Source organism: Phoca vitulina, unplaced genomic scaffold (assembly GCF_004348235.1).
Source record: "Phoca vitulina isolate PV1807 unplaced genomic scaffold, GSC_HSeal_1.0 scaffold14, whole genome shotgun sequence".
In the NCBI taxonomy this organism is placed as follows: Eukaryota; Metazoa; Chordata; class Mammalia; order Carnivora; family Phocidae; genus Phoca; species Phoca vitulina.
Genome location: NW_022589717.1, coordinates 28,223,604 through 28,239,051, shown reverse-complemented (window position 1 = coordinate 28,239,051; position 15,448 = coordinate 28,223,604). Strand labels below are relative to the sequence as shown.

Sequence of the window (15,448 nt, the reverse complement as noted above, 5' to 3'; positions counted from 1 at the left end):
TTTTTTAAGAACATAACTTTTAAATTTTAATGAAGTCCCATTTGTTGATCTTCATGTCTTGTTTAAGAAATTTTTGCCTATCTGAAAGTCATGACGATATTTTTCTGTCATCTCATAGAAGAAGCTTTATTGTTTTAACCTTCATTTTTAAGTCTCTAATACACTTTTTCTTCTTCCTTTTTCAATGGCCTATGGATGGATAAATTTGATGGATTTTAACAGTAGTAGTGATAGAAAATCTTTTGGGTGTGGCTTACTATAAGAAAACATTTGTATTTTATTTTGTATGTAGTATTGTAAATTCTGGTATGATACCATTTTCTGTTAGTAAGATACATGATTTGTATTCTGGTAATTCTTTAAAAGGAATTTAAGAACACTTTTCTTTACTCTAAAAGAGACAGTCTAAGTTTATGTTATATATACACATATATTTTAAAGATTTTATTTATTTGAGAGAGAGAGCAAGAACATGAGCATGAGCAGGGGTGTGTGGGAGGGGCAGAGGGAGAGGGGCAATCAGATTCCCCATCAAGCATGGAGCTGACACAAGGCTCGATTTCAGGACCCCCGGATCATGACCTGAGCTGAAGGCAGACGCTTAACCGACTGAGCTAGTTTTATGTAATATTACGTCTTGTTTTTTTTTTTTTTTTTTTTTTTTTAAGTAGGCTCCACACTCAGTGTGGGGCTTGAACTTAAAACTCTGAGATCAAGAGTATATGACATTCTCTACCAACTGAGCCAGCCAAGTGCCCCAGTTTTGTTTCGTTTTTGAAGAGTCATAGTACCATGCCTTAAAGACATTGGATTGTGCAAAGGCAGCTGCTATATCTCTAAGTAGGCAACTTAATTTCTATAAGGCTTGTTTTTTTAATCTGTAAAATGGGGAGTAAATGAGGTAATTAAAAGTGTGTTTCAGTTTTTTCAAGTCCTGAACAATGTGCCTGGCAAACAATAAAAGCTCTATAATATTTAGTGCTTTTTTTCTTGCATTTTGAACTTTGTTTTGAAGGTTATTTTGACTTGACACTTGACTGAAAGGGTATATACTATATTATAAAATTATTTACAACTTACTTTTGTAAATAGTAAAATTAGTTTATACATTTCCTTTTATTATGGGTAAAATATTTTAACTTTTTTCTATTAACATTAGGTTGATTTTATTTTATTTTTTTATTGAGAGAGAGAGAATGAGAGAGAGGCGTCCCAACATTAGGTGGATTTTAAAATGCTCCTTACTTTAATTTAAAAAAATAGAATGAAGGGATCCTGGGTGGCTCAGTCAGTTAAGCATCTGCCTTTGGTTCAGGTCATGATCCCAGGGTCCTGGGATCGAGTCCTGCATTGGCCTTCTTGCTCAGTGAGGAGCCTGCTTCTCCCTTTGCCTGCCGCTCTCTTTCTCTCTCTCTCTGACAAATAAATCTTTAAAAAAAAAATAGAATGAATACTTTGTAAAGAATTTTTCTACCTCAGTGACTAGTACTTTAACTCTATAGTTAGATTGTCTAGGTGCTACTTACAAGGTGGTAACTACAGATACTAGAATGTAGTATATGACATTGTATGTTAATGGTCAGGAAGAATTTAACATATGAGTGCTTCTCTGAGACAGTGTTAGTTTGCTGTTGTCTTGGTCTATAATTTTAAAATCTGATTTGTTATAGAGCTCATTCTTTGTAGTCTAGTAAACTCTGCCAATCTAATAAACTCTGCCAATATCTTGATAATTCATTAGCTTTTCTATATATTACATATAAAATTTAAATTGTTTATAAGATTAAGAAAAAATGTTTTATATTTATCATGTGCCAAAGTTTCAGCATATGATTTGTGTTTAAGTGTTGTAAAAAAACCCAAATTATTCTCATATAAATTGGATTCTTGGGTAGATTTTACAGAGTAGGGGTAACTTCTGAAGTGGAAAAACTATTCCTCGTTCTTCTTCTTTTTCTTCTTCTTCCTCTTCCCCTTGCTTTTCCTCTTCCTCTTCTTTTTTTTCTTATTTAGGGAGTTTCAACCAGCAGGGGGACTTTTAAAAGGCTGTTAAGTATTAGGTAAGTACATATTCTCGGTGTTAAATGTTTTACATGTTACTTAAGTTTGCATGTATGTTACCTGAATGTCGTTTACAATAGCCAGTGTAAATTATAAATATAATTCATATTTCTTTTAATTTTTACCTGGTACTGGAATTTCTTTATATTTATTCTGATCCCCTTCTGAGTCTTTGTACACACTGTATTTAGAAAATTCTTTGAGTGTGCAATCTAAATATTAAAAGACTTCAAATAAAGTAGTAGTCTTACTGAGCAGGAATGCTAATACTTTGGTGAATGAAACAGGATTATCCTCATGTAAGATTTTTGTAGCAGTTTTCTCTTAGCTGTTGATAGTAGTACAGATTTCTTTAGCCATCCATTACTTGACTCCTCCTTAACATTAGGTCCTGTTTACCCCAGTAAGTCAACATGAAGACCAGTACTCTGGTAAGGCCCTAAGCTATTTCCTATTTGTGTTCCTCCAGTTTCTTTGTAATAACAAAATATGAAGAATTTCGTAAACATATGCTTTCACTAGGTAAAGCTTTTACTTTTTTATTTTGACTGAAAGTAGATAGTTAATCCTAGAATGTGTTTTACTTTACATTGCATTTTAGACTCTGGTGACTGTATAGATTAATAGTTAATAGTGATAGATTTCAAAATTATTAAATATACTTCAGCAATGTGAGGCATTGGTTTATCAGGTGTCTTCGTTTAATTGTTTTAATGTAGTTAGTGAAATATTATTAAGAATGAATACATTTATTTGATTAGCTAATGGAAGTTTCCTAGATACATGAAGAAATATTTAATAATAAACATTGATTTCTTTTATTATGCTTTTTGATGTGTTTGAAAGAATAAATATTTAACCAAATGATGTTTCTAAAATTCTGTAATAATCACAGTTGATGCTTAAATATTGAACAGTTATAACTATTCAGCTTACTGTATATTTATAATAAATGTAACATTTTAAGGAGCAAATGATGTTAAAAAATCTCAAACAAATTTTACTACCTAAAAATGTGGTAACTGATTTCTGGAGATATATTAAGTAGAAAAAATTAACATAATATTTTTTTCCCCATTGATGCATATATTTGAGTTAGTTTGAGGGAGGCAGTCATCTTTGCATTGTATATACTTACATCATATATTTCATTTTTGCAAATTAATTTTAGTAACTGCTTTATTGGAATGCACTTTACATATCAGAAAATTCATCCCTAAGTGTACAATTTAATGGTTTTTAGTATATTCAGAGATGTACAACTGTCACTACCATCTAATTTTAGGACACTTCCATCCACCATTTTATCCATTAGCAGTCACTCCCTAATTCCCTTTAAACACCCTTCCCTGCCCCACCGCCTGCTCTGCCTCCAAGCAACCACCAGTATATTTTCAGTTTCTATGGGTTTGCCTATTCTGGGCATTTCATATAAATGGAAGCATATACTGTTTGTCATTTTGTGTCTGGATGCTTTCACGTAATGTAATATTTTCAAGGTTCACCCATGTTGTAGTGTGTGTCATTCATTTTTATGGAAAAAACATGCCATTGTATACCACATTTTGTGTATCCATTCATCAGTTGATGAGTTGTATCTACTTTTTGGCTATTAGGAATGCTTCTGCAGTGAACATTTTTGTATAAGTTTTTGTGTGGATGTGTGTTTTTCTTTTAGATAAATGCTTAGAGAGATGGAATTGCAGGGTAATGTGATACCTCTCTGTTTAACTCTGAGGAACTGTCAAAGTGGCTGCACTATTTTATAATCCCACCAACAGGATATGAGGGTTCCAGATTTTCCACATCTTCACAGACTCTTGTTATTGTTAGGCTTTTCTGTGTTTTAGCTATCCTAATGAGTGTGAAATGGTATTTCATTGTGGTTTTGATTTTCATTTCTATACTGACTGATGATGAGCATTATTTCATGTGCTTATTGACCATTTACATATGTTGTTTGGAGAAATGTCTGTTCAAATCTTTTGCCCATTTCTTAATTGGGTTGTCTTTTTATTGTTGAATTGTAAGCATTCTTTATATATTCTGAAGACTATTCCCTTATGAGATACATGACTTGTAACTACTTTCTCCCATTCTGTGGATTGTCTATTCACTTTATTTCTGGTGTCTTTTGAAGCAAAAAAGTTCTTAATTTTGATGACATTCAGTCATCTGTTTTTTGTTGTTGTTGTTGCTTGTGCTTTTAGTGTCATATTGCAAATGTATTTTTTAAAAAGATTTTAGTTATTAGAGAGAGAGAGAGAGAGCACAAGCAGGGTAAAGGGCAGAGGAAGAAGCAGACTCTGTGCTGAGCAGGGAGCCTGATGTGGGGCTCTATCCCAGGACTCCAGGATCATGACCTGAGCTGAAGGTAGACGCTTAACCTACTGAGCCACCCAGGCACCCCGCAAATGTATTTTTAAATAAATATTCATTGATAGTGCAAATCTGTGACAAAGTTTTAATTATCGTAGGACTGTGAAGTAATGGCATTTCTTGTGTTTGACAGCCAAAGCCCAAAGGAAGCAATTATCTTTGTATTTGTGCTTCAATTCCTTAGCTAATTGTTTTAAACAAAATGTTATATTTTGATCCCATGGGTTACCATGAAAATGTTAGCTGTGTGTGATAAATTCATTGATATTAGTCTTGTGAATTCATGTTTAGTTTTTTGGATTGGGTACTACTTTAGTTTATCATGGCAGTTAATGTGTGTTTGATGTCAGACCTTAATAAACCATTGCCTTTTAGGCTAACACTATTATCCGAGTTCTTTTTATCTTTTCTCTGAAGAGAGAATAGATTTTGAGAATCTTACTGGTTTTAGTCTTGTGCAGGATATTTGTTGGCAGTAATATTTTGATGTATTTGTAAACTTACATGTGGAATATGTATAGTTTACCTCTGCTTTAGTTAGGTATGTATCTTCTTGATTTTTATGGAACAATTTTAGTTTCTTATTTTTTATCATTGTGTGGCTTCTATCAATTGAAGGCATATTTCAGAATGAATTGTTCTATACTGTTGTCTAATGTAGGTTTATAGAGAAATGGCATATGACAATGGGATATCACCATTCTAAGTAACCTTGGTCTTCTGTGTGAGGGCAAGGGATTGTAATATACTATAGTAAATATATTTTTATTAAGGAAATTTACTTTTGTTTGTATCATTCGTATTATCTAATACTATTCTGTATTAACTTCAAATAATCTGAAGTCTATTTTTATGAAATTTTATAGAGCTAAGGTTATTGATACTCATCTTTTTAGTTGATTTTAAATCATGGTATCCATTGGTTAACAATCAAGTGTCCATAGGAAAGGTAATATTGTTCTTCAGTTTGGTATTTTTATAGTTTCTGTTATACCATCCATGGACATTTTGCAATGGAAAAGGAAATAAAAACTGACATATCTCATTCATGATGGTGTTACATTTTCTGTTGTAATAAAAAATGAAAAGATTTAGTTGAGAGTTACTTCCTTCTATGGTATATGTTGCATGTGGTAATTAAGAGGATTTTGATAACCTATTTATGGCTGAGTTAAGGTAAAATGGTTTTTGTGAACTATATTTTCCTTCTCTTGTTCTATATGCTTACTAACATAATAAATATATTCACTGAGTATTTATATTTGAAATGTGGGTTTAATATTAATTGACACCTTTTTCTTACAAGAGTAAGAAGGATTACCCTTTAGTTAAACCACTAATTTGTCACTAAAGTCAGTAGGAGCTGCTTTATACTATAGGTAGCAGATTCTCAGCCCATGTCTTCGAGTTTGCTATTCTGCTGATGTGATTCATAATATACCTTGGCCAGGGTTGCATGGATAGAACAATTAAACTATTCTTTATCAGAAGGGTCTTTCACTACTTACTAATCTTACTGAGGAAAGCTCAGATGGACTTGGATTATTCTAAATGTCACATTATTTTTGTACAAATGTCCGAAAACCATTACACAGTAGTAGTTGACTCCCTTTTCTCCCAGTACAATTTATATAGTAACATTATACAAGGAAGTTTTCCTAAAAGCTTTTTCCTTCAGAACTTACCTCTTTTTTAATGAAAAACTTGATCCAGAGTAACCCACCTTTAATCTAATCGTCGTCTCAATTTTATTCTTATGAATACTCAAGGTTTCCATTCTCCTAATCTTTCTTCACAAATTTCCCAGTCTATTAATTGAAATAATTACAACGGTTCATTTGTTTTGTTCCCTGTTCATGGACTACCTAGATTTGCTAGAGTTCTACCCTATTACTGTCTTTAGAGTTTTCTAGTATAAATCAACACTTTTCCCTTAGCTTTAGCCTCAGTGCTTCCTGGTAATCCTTATCTCATTTTGATCTTCTGTTTCATTTTACATATTAGTTATTTGGAACCTTTCCACTGTCCTCAAAAGACCAGTCCTATTTCTATTTTCCTCATTCTTTTCTCATTTCATATTTTATACTTTCCTTAGTCTGTCTTTACTCAAAGAACACGATGTTTTCATTTATTTCAAAGGCTAACATCTATATTCTTAATCTTATCCCTTCTTCCTTTCACTTGAACCTTGCTGTTTTCTGTTATTCTTATTATGCTCCATGCTGGGTTCTCTGTCTTATCATACTTACTTTTACTCTTTCCCTATCCTTCCCATTATCACTGAGCTTGTTTGATTTATATTGACTCTAGTCCAGTTTATCAATTCTTTTTCAACTACCTTCTGCAGTTTGACTGTTGTTTCTACTAACGTTCTGTTTCCTTGAGTGAAAGTAAACTTCTTTTCTTACCTAACCAGGTAGACAGACATTAGTTAGGCTGATGTTAAAATGCTTTATATTGGAGTGCCTGGGTGGCTCAGTCAGTTAAGCATCTGTCTGCCTTCGGCTCAGGTCATGATCCCAGGGTCCTGGGATAGAGCGCCGAATCATCAAGTTCACTGCTCAGTGGGGAGCCTGCTTCTCCCTCTCCTCTCCACTTGTGCTCTCTGTTGCTATCTCTGTCTCTGTCTCTCTCAAATATATGAATAAATAAAATCTTTAAAAAAAAATGCTTCATATTATCCCCAAGGTAAGACAGTTCCAGTTGCTAAATCTGTGTGTTTTCATTTCTCATCCTGTCCTACTCTTTTTCAGCATTTGGTATTTTCCTTCTTCTTAACATTCACTTCTCCCTTGTCTTCTGTAATACTGTACTTTATGGTTTTTCTGTGATGTCTCCGACTACATGTTTGTTTGTTTGTTTGTTTGTTATTGCTCTTTTCTTTTATATACCTCTTAAGCATAAACTGGGTTGAAGCTTTGCTCCTCCTCATTACATATCCTTGTAGGAGATGGTCTCTGTTTTTATTATATAAATTATCACAGATTTGTGATGCCTCACAAATGCCATGTATTTCTTCATTACCTATTTTACCTCAGTTATTATGTCCTCAGCACCCCAAAATTATTACTTATGCTGAAAAATTTGCCTTGAAAATGTTTGAGGGGCGCCTGGGTGGCTCAGTCATTAAGTGTCTGCCTTTGGCTCAGGTCATGATCCCAGGGCCCTGGGATCGAGCCCCGCTTCGGGCTCCCTGCTCGGCGGGAAGCCTGCTTCTCCCTCTCCCACTCCCCCTGCTGGTGTTCCCTCTCTTGCTGTCTCTCTCTCTGTCAAATAAATAAATAAAATCTTAAAAAAAAAATGTTTGATATCTGGTTGGAACTTAGTAAATGCTTTTTGAATTAGTGAATGAACTCATTATCTGACTGTCCGAGTCTGTTCATTTGTTCTTTTTTATATAATGATTTTAACAATTCACTTATTCTCATGTCACAAAGCCTATAACATCTTTGACCAATTCTTGTCTACACTTGTAAACATTAATTATTATATTTTGGTCCTAAGCTTAACTAATGAGGCAGATGATATTCTGATTTGTAGATGGTAGAAATAGGGATCACAGAGATTGTGATTTACTTATAGTTTCATAGATAGTGGTGGAGTTGAAAATTAAAATTAGGTTTCTGATTACATGTTTCCTGGTTTTCACAGAAAACATTGTTTCTAATGATAAAAGCAGTATGATAGATAAGAAATCACTGTCAGTGTACTATGTGAGTTAAGGGAGAAAACACTAGAAGAAAGTAGGAGTACTTTAAATTCTTATGTGGTGAGATGAAGGTCCTAATTTGGAGGGAGGAAAGAAAATCAAGGATGTTAGAAGTTTTTCACTAAACATTAATAGAATTTTGAGTTTCTGACATCTGGTAATGATGCAGTCAGGCCAGTGAAGTAGTTGAGTGAATCATCCTTCAGATAACAGTTATAAAATCTGGGTAAAATATTGAAAGAAAAACTTCCAGCTGTTTGAAAGCAGCAGAAAATGACCAAAATGAGGCAGAAGCCAGATAAACCTGCAACTGTGATGTGTAGCTTTCTTGGCTTTGGGTGCATCCCAGCCTCCTGCCGTTCAGTGGCATAGGACAGAAATTAGGCCTAGCCAAGCTATATACTGAGAATATACTGAGGGAAATTCTAGAAGCAAGAGAACCATTGAAGAGGTAAACAAAAACTGATGGAATTTTTCACTAGTCCACTGGCATTGCAAGCAGTTCTAAAGGAAGTTCATTAGTCTGAAGGGAAATGGCACCAGATTACAAGTGCCATCTACTGTAAGGAATCAACATTAAAAAAAGGGTAACTATAACAACTATATACACTTTTATTAATTTAAAAAATTACCTAGGATTAAAGCAAAAACTATGTATTGTTCAGTTTTAAATGTATATGAAAATAATAGCACAAAGTTGAGGTATTTCTGGCTTAATTTATATTTCTCTGATGTTAATATTGAGCATCTTTTTGTGTGTTGGCAATTTGAGAGTCTTCTTTGGTGAAGTATCTGATCTCACAATTTTGAGAATAGACCTATCATACAATATTTAGTATAACATGTCATAATAAGACATTATGACAAATTGACATTAATATTTAGTATTCTAGCTTATGAACATGGTTTATCTTTCATTTAGATTATCTTTTAATTGCTCTCAGTAATGTATGGCAGTTTTTTTTTTTTTAAGGTGATAAGAAATACTGAACTCTATACTAAATAAGCAATAATTCCTCATTTTCTCCCTCTCCCAGGTCCTGGTAATATCTAATCAACTTTCTGCCTATATGAATTTGCCTATGATAGACATTTCATATAAGTGGAATCATCCAGTATTTGTCTCATGTCTGGCTTTTCACTTGGCATAAAGTTTTCAAAGTTCATCTATGTTGTAGCATGCATTAGAATTTCATTTCTTTTTATGGCTGGATAATATTCCATTCCATTTTGTTTATTTATTCATCTGCTTGTGGATACTTGGGTTGTTTACCCCTTTTGGCTTTTGTGACTAATGCTGCAGTGGACATTGGTGTACACGTATCTGAGTCCTCTTTTCCGTTCTCTTGGGTATGTACCTAGAAATGGAATAGCTGGGTCATGTGGTATAATTCTATGTTTAGCTTTTTGAGAAACTGCCAGACTTTTCCACAGTTGGCTTCACCATTGTGTTTTACTACCACCAATTTACAGGGGTTTCAGTTTCTCCATATCCTCACCAGTGCTTATTTCCTGTTTATAGTACCTTTTTGGGTTAGATTTCTTAGGATTTTCTACATAAACAATCATATGAACAGAGACAGTTTTACCTCTTTTTTGATCTTTTTGTTTTTCTTTCTCTTACCTTTTTATGTTAGATTTCTGCAGTATAATTATGAGTATAAATAAATGAGAGCAGACATTCTTGCCATGTTCCCAGACTTAGGGAGAATATATTTATTTCACTCTTAAATCTGTTGTTAGCCATAGGACTTTCATAGATACCCTTTATCTGGTTGAAGAAGTTCTTTACTCAGTGGTTTTATTTGTCTGTTTTTAATCATTTATGGTATTTGATTTTGTCCCTGGATGCTCTACATTTACTGCCATGATCATTTAGTTTTTTTCTTTTAAGCTATTACTGTGAATTAACACTAAGTATTTTTCATGTTAACTCTACATTCTTAGGAAAACTCCGCTTTGTTAGGACATATTATTTTTATATATTACTGGATTTGATTTGCTAAACTTTTTGTCAAAGCTGAAAGTGTCCTCTTTTCCTCTGTTTTGTATAATACTGGCCAATGTTTGTATGCCAGACTTAAAGTTTATATAAAACTTGGCATATGGTTTTCTTAAATATTTGATAGAATTCACTAGTGAAAATTTTCTTGAAAGAAGGTTTTGGATTTGCTAATTCAATTTTTTCCTTTGGTAGTATTGTTATTTTGTATTTTTCACAATACTTTTCTATTTCATTAAAAAAAATCCTGTTATTGCCTACTATGAAATTGGATAGCCTGGTTTTTTAAAAGTTTAAATCTTTAAATATATCACTTATTTAAGTCTTTTCTGCATTGGATCATTCTTTTAAGACCTTTAGTAATAGGAAGGCCAATCTAGGTCACCATTCAGTTTTTGAGACAACTGGTATGATTAGAACTTAAATTTTGATGTTGGGCAGGTTCAAATCCTACTTCTGTTACATACTCTTCTCATTGTGAATTTAGGAATATTCTGATTATATTCTCTGTACTTAGAGATCCATTTCTAATATTCTGTTAAGCTTCCTGAAATTTGTTGGTAATGGTCTCCCCCCCCTTAATATTATGTAAGATTTGAATTCCTGGAACACAATTCTATTTGGTAATAGTGGGTAATTCTTTTAATTTTGCCACTTTTTCTCTTATTCATTTATGTGATTATTGCCAGGCAAATGTCTGAAAAGACGTTTTAACACAGATTTGAAGGTTTTGTTAAGTATAATTAGCAGGTAACTTTATTGGTTCTGGCAAAAATAAGCTGAATTGGGAATATATTTCACTTAATTTGGGTGTACTGGTATATATTTAGATAGAGATCAATCGTTACCATGTATAGTTAAATCATTGCTAGCCATCCCACTGTAGGAATGTGTTCTAGTAATGTCTAGTGTCTCTAGGCATCATGACAGGAATGTGTAAGACTAGAGGGAGTATTACACTGTGAATGTGGATGGAAAATTTCCAATATATCTTTTAGAAATTTCTTATTCAACTACTTAATCTTTATGTATCAGGATTTTCTTGATATAGTGTAACCAAAACAATATAGAAATAAGTTGCTGAAACTGATAAAAACTCAATGATTACATGTTTTTATACTTATTAGATAGCCTTTTTTTGCTTTATTAATTTTCTTTATGTAAGTAAATATAACTCAGGAAATCTATAACTCATAAAAATTTTACACTAATAATATTGTTCATATGTTTTAAATATTGTAAGATTTCATTTGGAAAGGGTCCAATTAGGGGAAAATTGCTGAAAATCTCTCTTAAATAGTATAAAGTAATAGTATAAAGTAAACATTTTCTGTTTGTTTAGTATTGTTACTTGCCATGGATGACTGGCTACTTTAACTCAGTAAGTGTAGTACTTCTTTATTTATATAGTAATATATAATTATATATAGTATAACCTCAGACTTTGCTCCTGAGGGTTTCTGACTTCTCTGAACCCATTTGTTATAGAAATCAGCAATTCTAGCTCCAAAGTGATTAAAAACCTTATGATAAAATATAAATTCCATAGAATATGTTTTGGAAAGGAAAACAATTTAAAATGTTTTTTGATATAACTATTTTAATAATATATACTTTCTTTTTAAAAGGTAGCATATTATGACCATAGTTTTATTTTGGGATGATTTAGGGTTTCCAGTTTGAATCTCAGTTATTATTAAGTCATTCCATTAGAGAGAGATTATAGTTTAACTCATCCCTGACTTTTAGAAATAGGTCAGCATCCTAGGCCATTTTCCTCCAAGATTCCCTTCTTTCTCATACCCCATAATACCTGTTAAAACCACTATTATCCTCCATTTTATAAACAGGGAAGAAGGTTCTGCCGTTCTCCACCCATACCTATTATTATCCACAAACAGAAGATATTATTAGGGATGTATAAAGCATTACTTTCTATAGTGTGTAGTATAAAGAAAATTGGTGTATTTATTGTAGTATTGGCTATACGTTTTAAAACTATAGTTCCTGCCCTGCCCCTCCACCTGGTTTGCTTCCAAAGCACTGCTTTATGACTATAAGGGCAGTCTGCTTTTGATATAACTCCCCATTGATCACCAGGGTTGATTGACTAAATTGCTATCTATAAAAAGAATCTTGGGAATGACTATTGGGTTTGCTCTTTGCATGATTTTGGCTACTCTTGTAGTTAATTTGCTAGGATACTGTAGTACTGTACTTGCTCTAAAGAGATGGAGTAATGACACCATCTTGCTTATTAGGCAGAAACTAGTATAAAATTAGGCTTTTTGTTTTACTATAGAGTCAGCTTAATTGGAAAAAGTAGAAGTGCTAATGGTTTTGAAAATAGGTTGATTCTGAAGTGTCCCTCTGGCTTGACTATTTTTCTTACAGCATTAGTGGTAGATTGAATGCTCTTTTTTTTTTTTTTTTAAAGATTTTATTTATTTATTTGACAGAGAGAGAGATAGCGAGAGCAGGAACACAAGCAGGGGGAGTGGGAGAGGGAGAAGCAGGCTTCCTGCTGAGCAGGGAGCCCGATGTGGGACTCGATCCCAGGACCCTGGGATCATGACCTGAGCGGAAGGCAGACGCTTAACAACTGAGCCACCCAGGCGCCTGATTGAATGCTCTTTTACCTAGTGAAGTTATGTTGTAATCTGAACTGGCTTTCCATTTTGGCTAGTAATTTAGGGAGAATACTACTTTTCAAGACAGAATTCCTCACTTCTCTTTTGGGACCATTTCACTGCACCTTGGAGTAAATATGCAGAGAGGAAGTAACTAGACTCTAATTTCTATAAGTTTAGATCACACCAGTTGGGGAATTTTTAATTGTGGTTTTCTAGCTATGTTAAGGCTGTATTGGTTTTGCTTTCAGCTAAGCTACAAAATGGGCAAGATTGAATTGCTCATCTATCTCTCAACACATGCTGAAACATTTTTGTGATACACAGAAGCTGACATCACAAACTGAACATAGCTAGGTGGTCCCCTAATTACCCCTCCCTCCTTTCCTTTCCTTTCCTTTCCTTTGCTTTCCTTTCCTTTCCTTTCCCTCCCCTCCCCTCCCCTCCCCTTCCCTTCCCTCCCCTCCCCTTTCTTTCTTTCTTCCTTCCTTTTTCTTTCTTTCTTTCTTTCTTTCTTTCTTTCTTTCTTTCTTTCTTTCTTTCTTTTTCTTTCTCTCTTTCTCTCTTTCTTTCTTTTCTCCCCCTCTCCCCCTCTTCTTCGTTTTTACATGATGAGTGCTTTTCCTCAGTTATAAGCAAGTTAATTCTTAATGGAGCTGGTTTGCAAAGAGATGGGACTATGGAAGCAAGTCAACGTGAGATTATTATGCTGCCATTTTTAAATGAGCAAATGGATGTTTATGAGATGATGGCTTGCTTAAGATAATATTGCCTACTGAGAATTGTCTGACCTAGAGCCCAGATGTGTTGTTTTCCTAATAGTGTCTCTGTGCTATGTTGGATCATGTACATCTGGATCATTCTTTTTAGTTGACTAAGTTGATACATTTCTTTTACCTTTTGAAAGTTAAAAATGTCCGAAGGCGAGTCAATAATTTATTAGATACTCTTTTAGAAGGTGAAAGTAAATGTGCCTTACCACTAGTAAAGTTTATTTTTGACCATTGTATCACTCTTCTTAGAAAGTTTATTTTAAACATCAAATTTTAAAAGTTTCTTGAGTTTTCTCTGTATCTCTCTCCCTCTCTCCATCTCTCCCTCTCTCCCTCTCTCTCTCTCCCTCTCTCTCTTTTTCAATGGGGTTGGGGGTGACTGGAGTGGTAGAGAAATCCATTGGAAACTGAGTACCACTACCCTTTTCCTTTACCTTCTAACCAGGAAACATCATAGACTATATATACTTATTCTTAAGATACCATGATTACTCAAGTCTTTTTGAAGTTTCCCTTTGAATAAATGGATATGTAAAAGTAATTTGCTGTAAAATCTTTATTTCTGGATTTTCCTTTAAAAAAACTTCTTGAGGGGCACCTGGGTGGCTCAGTCGTTAAGCATCTGCCTTCGGCTCAGGTCGTGATCCCGGGGTCCTGGGATCGAGCCCCGCATCGGGCTCCCTGCTCCGCGGGAAGCCTGCTTCTCCCTCTCTCACCTCCCTTGCTTGTGTTCCCTCTCTCACTGTGTCTCTCTCTGTCAAATAAATAAATAAAATCTTTAAAAAAAAAAAAAAAAACTTCTTGAAAACATATTTTTACACTTATTATTTTGAACTGAAATGGTTATTAAAAACACATATGTTGGTTTTATTTAGATATACTTTTTATTGAAGAAAATTATTTAGAAAGTGGCAGTGCATTGTTAGAATAATTGAATGGGTTGCTTTGGTTAATGGTTATTTATTAGTGTGCTACAACTTAAACATATCTGTGCATTCAGTCTTTATCCTGTTTTTCCACATCTTTTTCTTAGGTTCTAGGACTTTTTGTTTGTTTGTCGGAAAGAGGTTATCTAAAATGGTTATCATTACTATATTTTTAACCATTGTAAACTTGAAAATCAGGGCTTAAAGTTAAAACAAAATTTAGTGCTGCTTAAGTGTAGAATTCTTAATTGTATAGTTCCCTCTTCTGTCTTTTCAGAGCTATTGCACCATATTAAATTTTTCAGATTAATTTCAACAAATGTTCAAAAATTACCAGTAGACTTAAATTGCTGTTTGATTCTCTGGAGTTTGAAGGACTCCTGTGTCTGCTACCTGTATCTCGTATTTATGTTGGGGTTGGAATTTGGAATGGGCATTATGAGAAGTTATTTGTGGGAAGTAGGAGAGATTGGGTTACAAAGTAAGTGACACAGTGAAGAAGCATACAGACAATTTCAGAATACAGGACAGCTAATGTGGTTTCTCCACGTCAGTGGCATGAAAAAGAGGGACATGGGGAGTTACTATCAAGTAAAAGAGATATAAGAAACATAACAGCCACATACAAAGAGTGGTTCTTGTTTGGATTCTTTTTTTTTTTTTTTAAGATTTTTATTTATTTATTTATTTGAAAGAGAGAGAGAGAGAGAGAGAGAGAGAGAATGAGCTGGGGGAGGGGCAGAGGGAGAAACAGACTCCCTGTTGAGTAGGGAGCCCAACGAGGGGCTTGATCCCAGGACCCTGGGATCATGACCTGAGCCAAAGTCAGACACTTAACTGACTGAGCCCACCCAGGCGCCCCTGGGTTCTTTTTAGATCACATTACCTAGAAAAGACATTTTTGAGATGATACTGGAAATTTAAATAATGACTGTTATTAGTTAATACTATGGAAACTGTTAATTTGA

At 33.8% G+C, this 15,448-nt stretch overlaps 1 protein-coding gene across 8 annotated transcripts in view; it reads left to right on the top strand.

Annotated features, from left to right (window-relative positions):
- Nucleotides 1-15,448, top strand: part of FBXW7 (F-box and WD repeat domain containing 7) — a 217,896-nt gene that overhangs the window by 72,814 nt on the left and 129,634 nt on the right. For 5 of the 8 annotated variants that reach the window (XR_004300497.1, XM_032413001.1, XM_032413000.1 and 2 more), the window contains exon 2: nucleotides 2,014-2,060. The exons of 2 other annotated variants lie outside the window; for them this stretch is intronic. The gene's annotated coding sequence lies outside the window, so the exon portion shown is untranslated. Of the gene's footprint in view, nucleotides 1-1,819; nucleotides 2,061-15,448 lie in introns of those variants that run through there. One more of the 8 variants, XM_032412994.1, reaches the window with a different exon arrangement.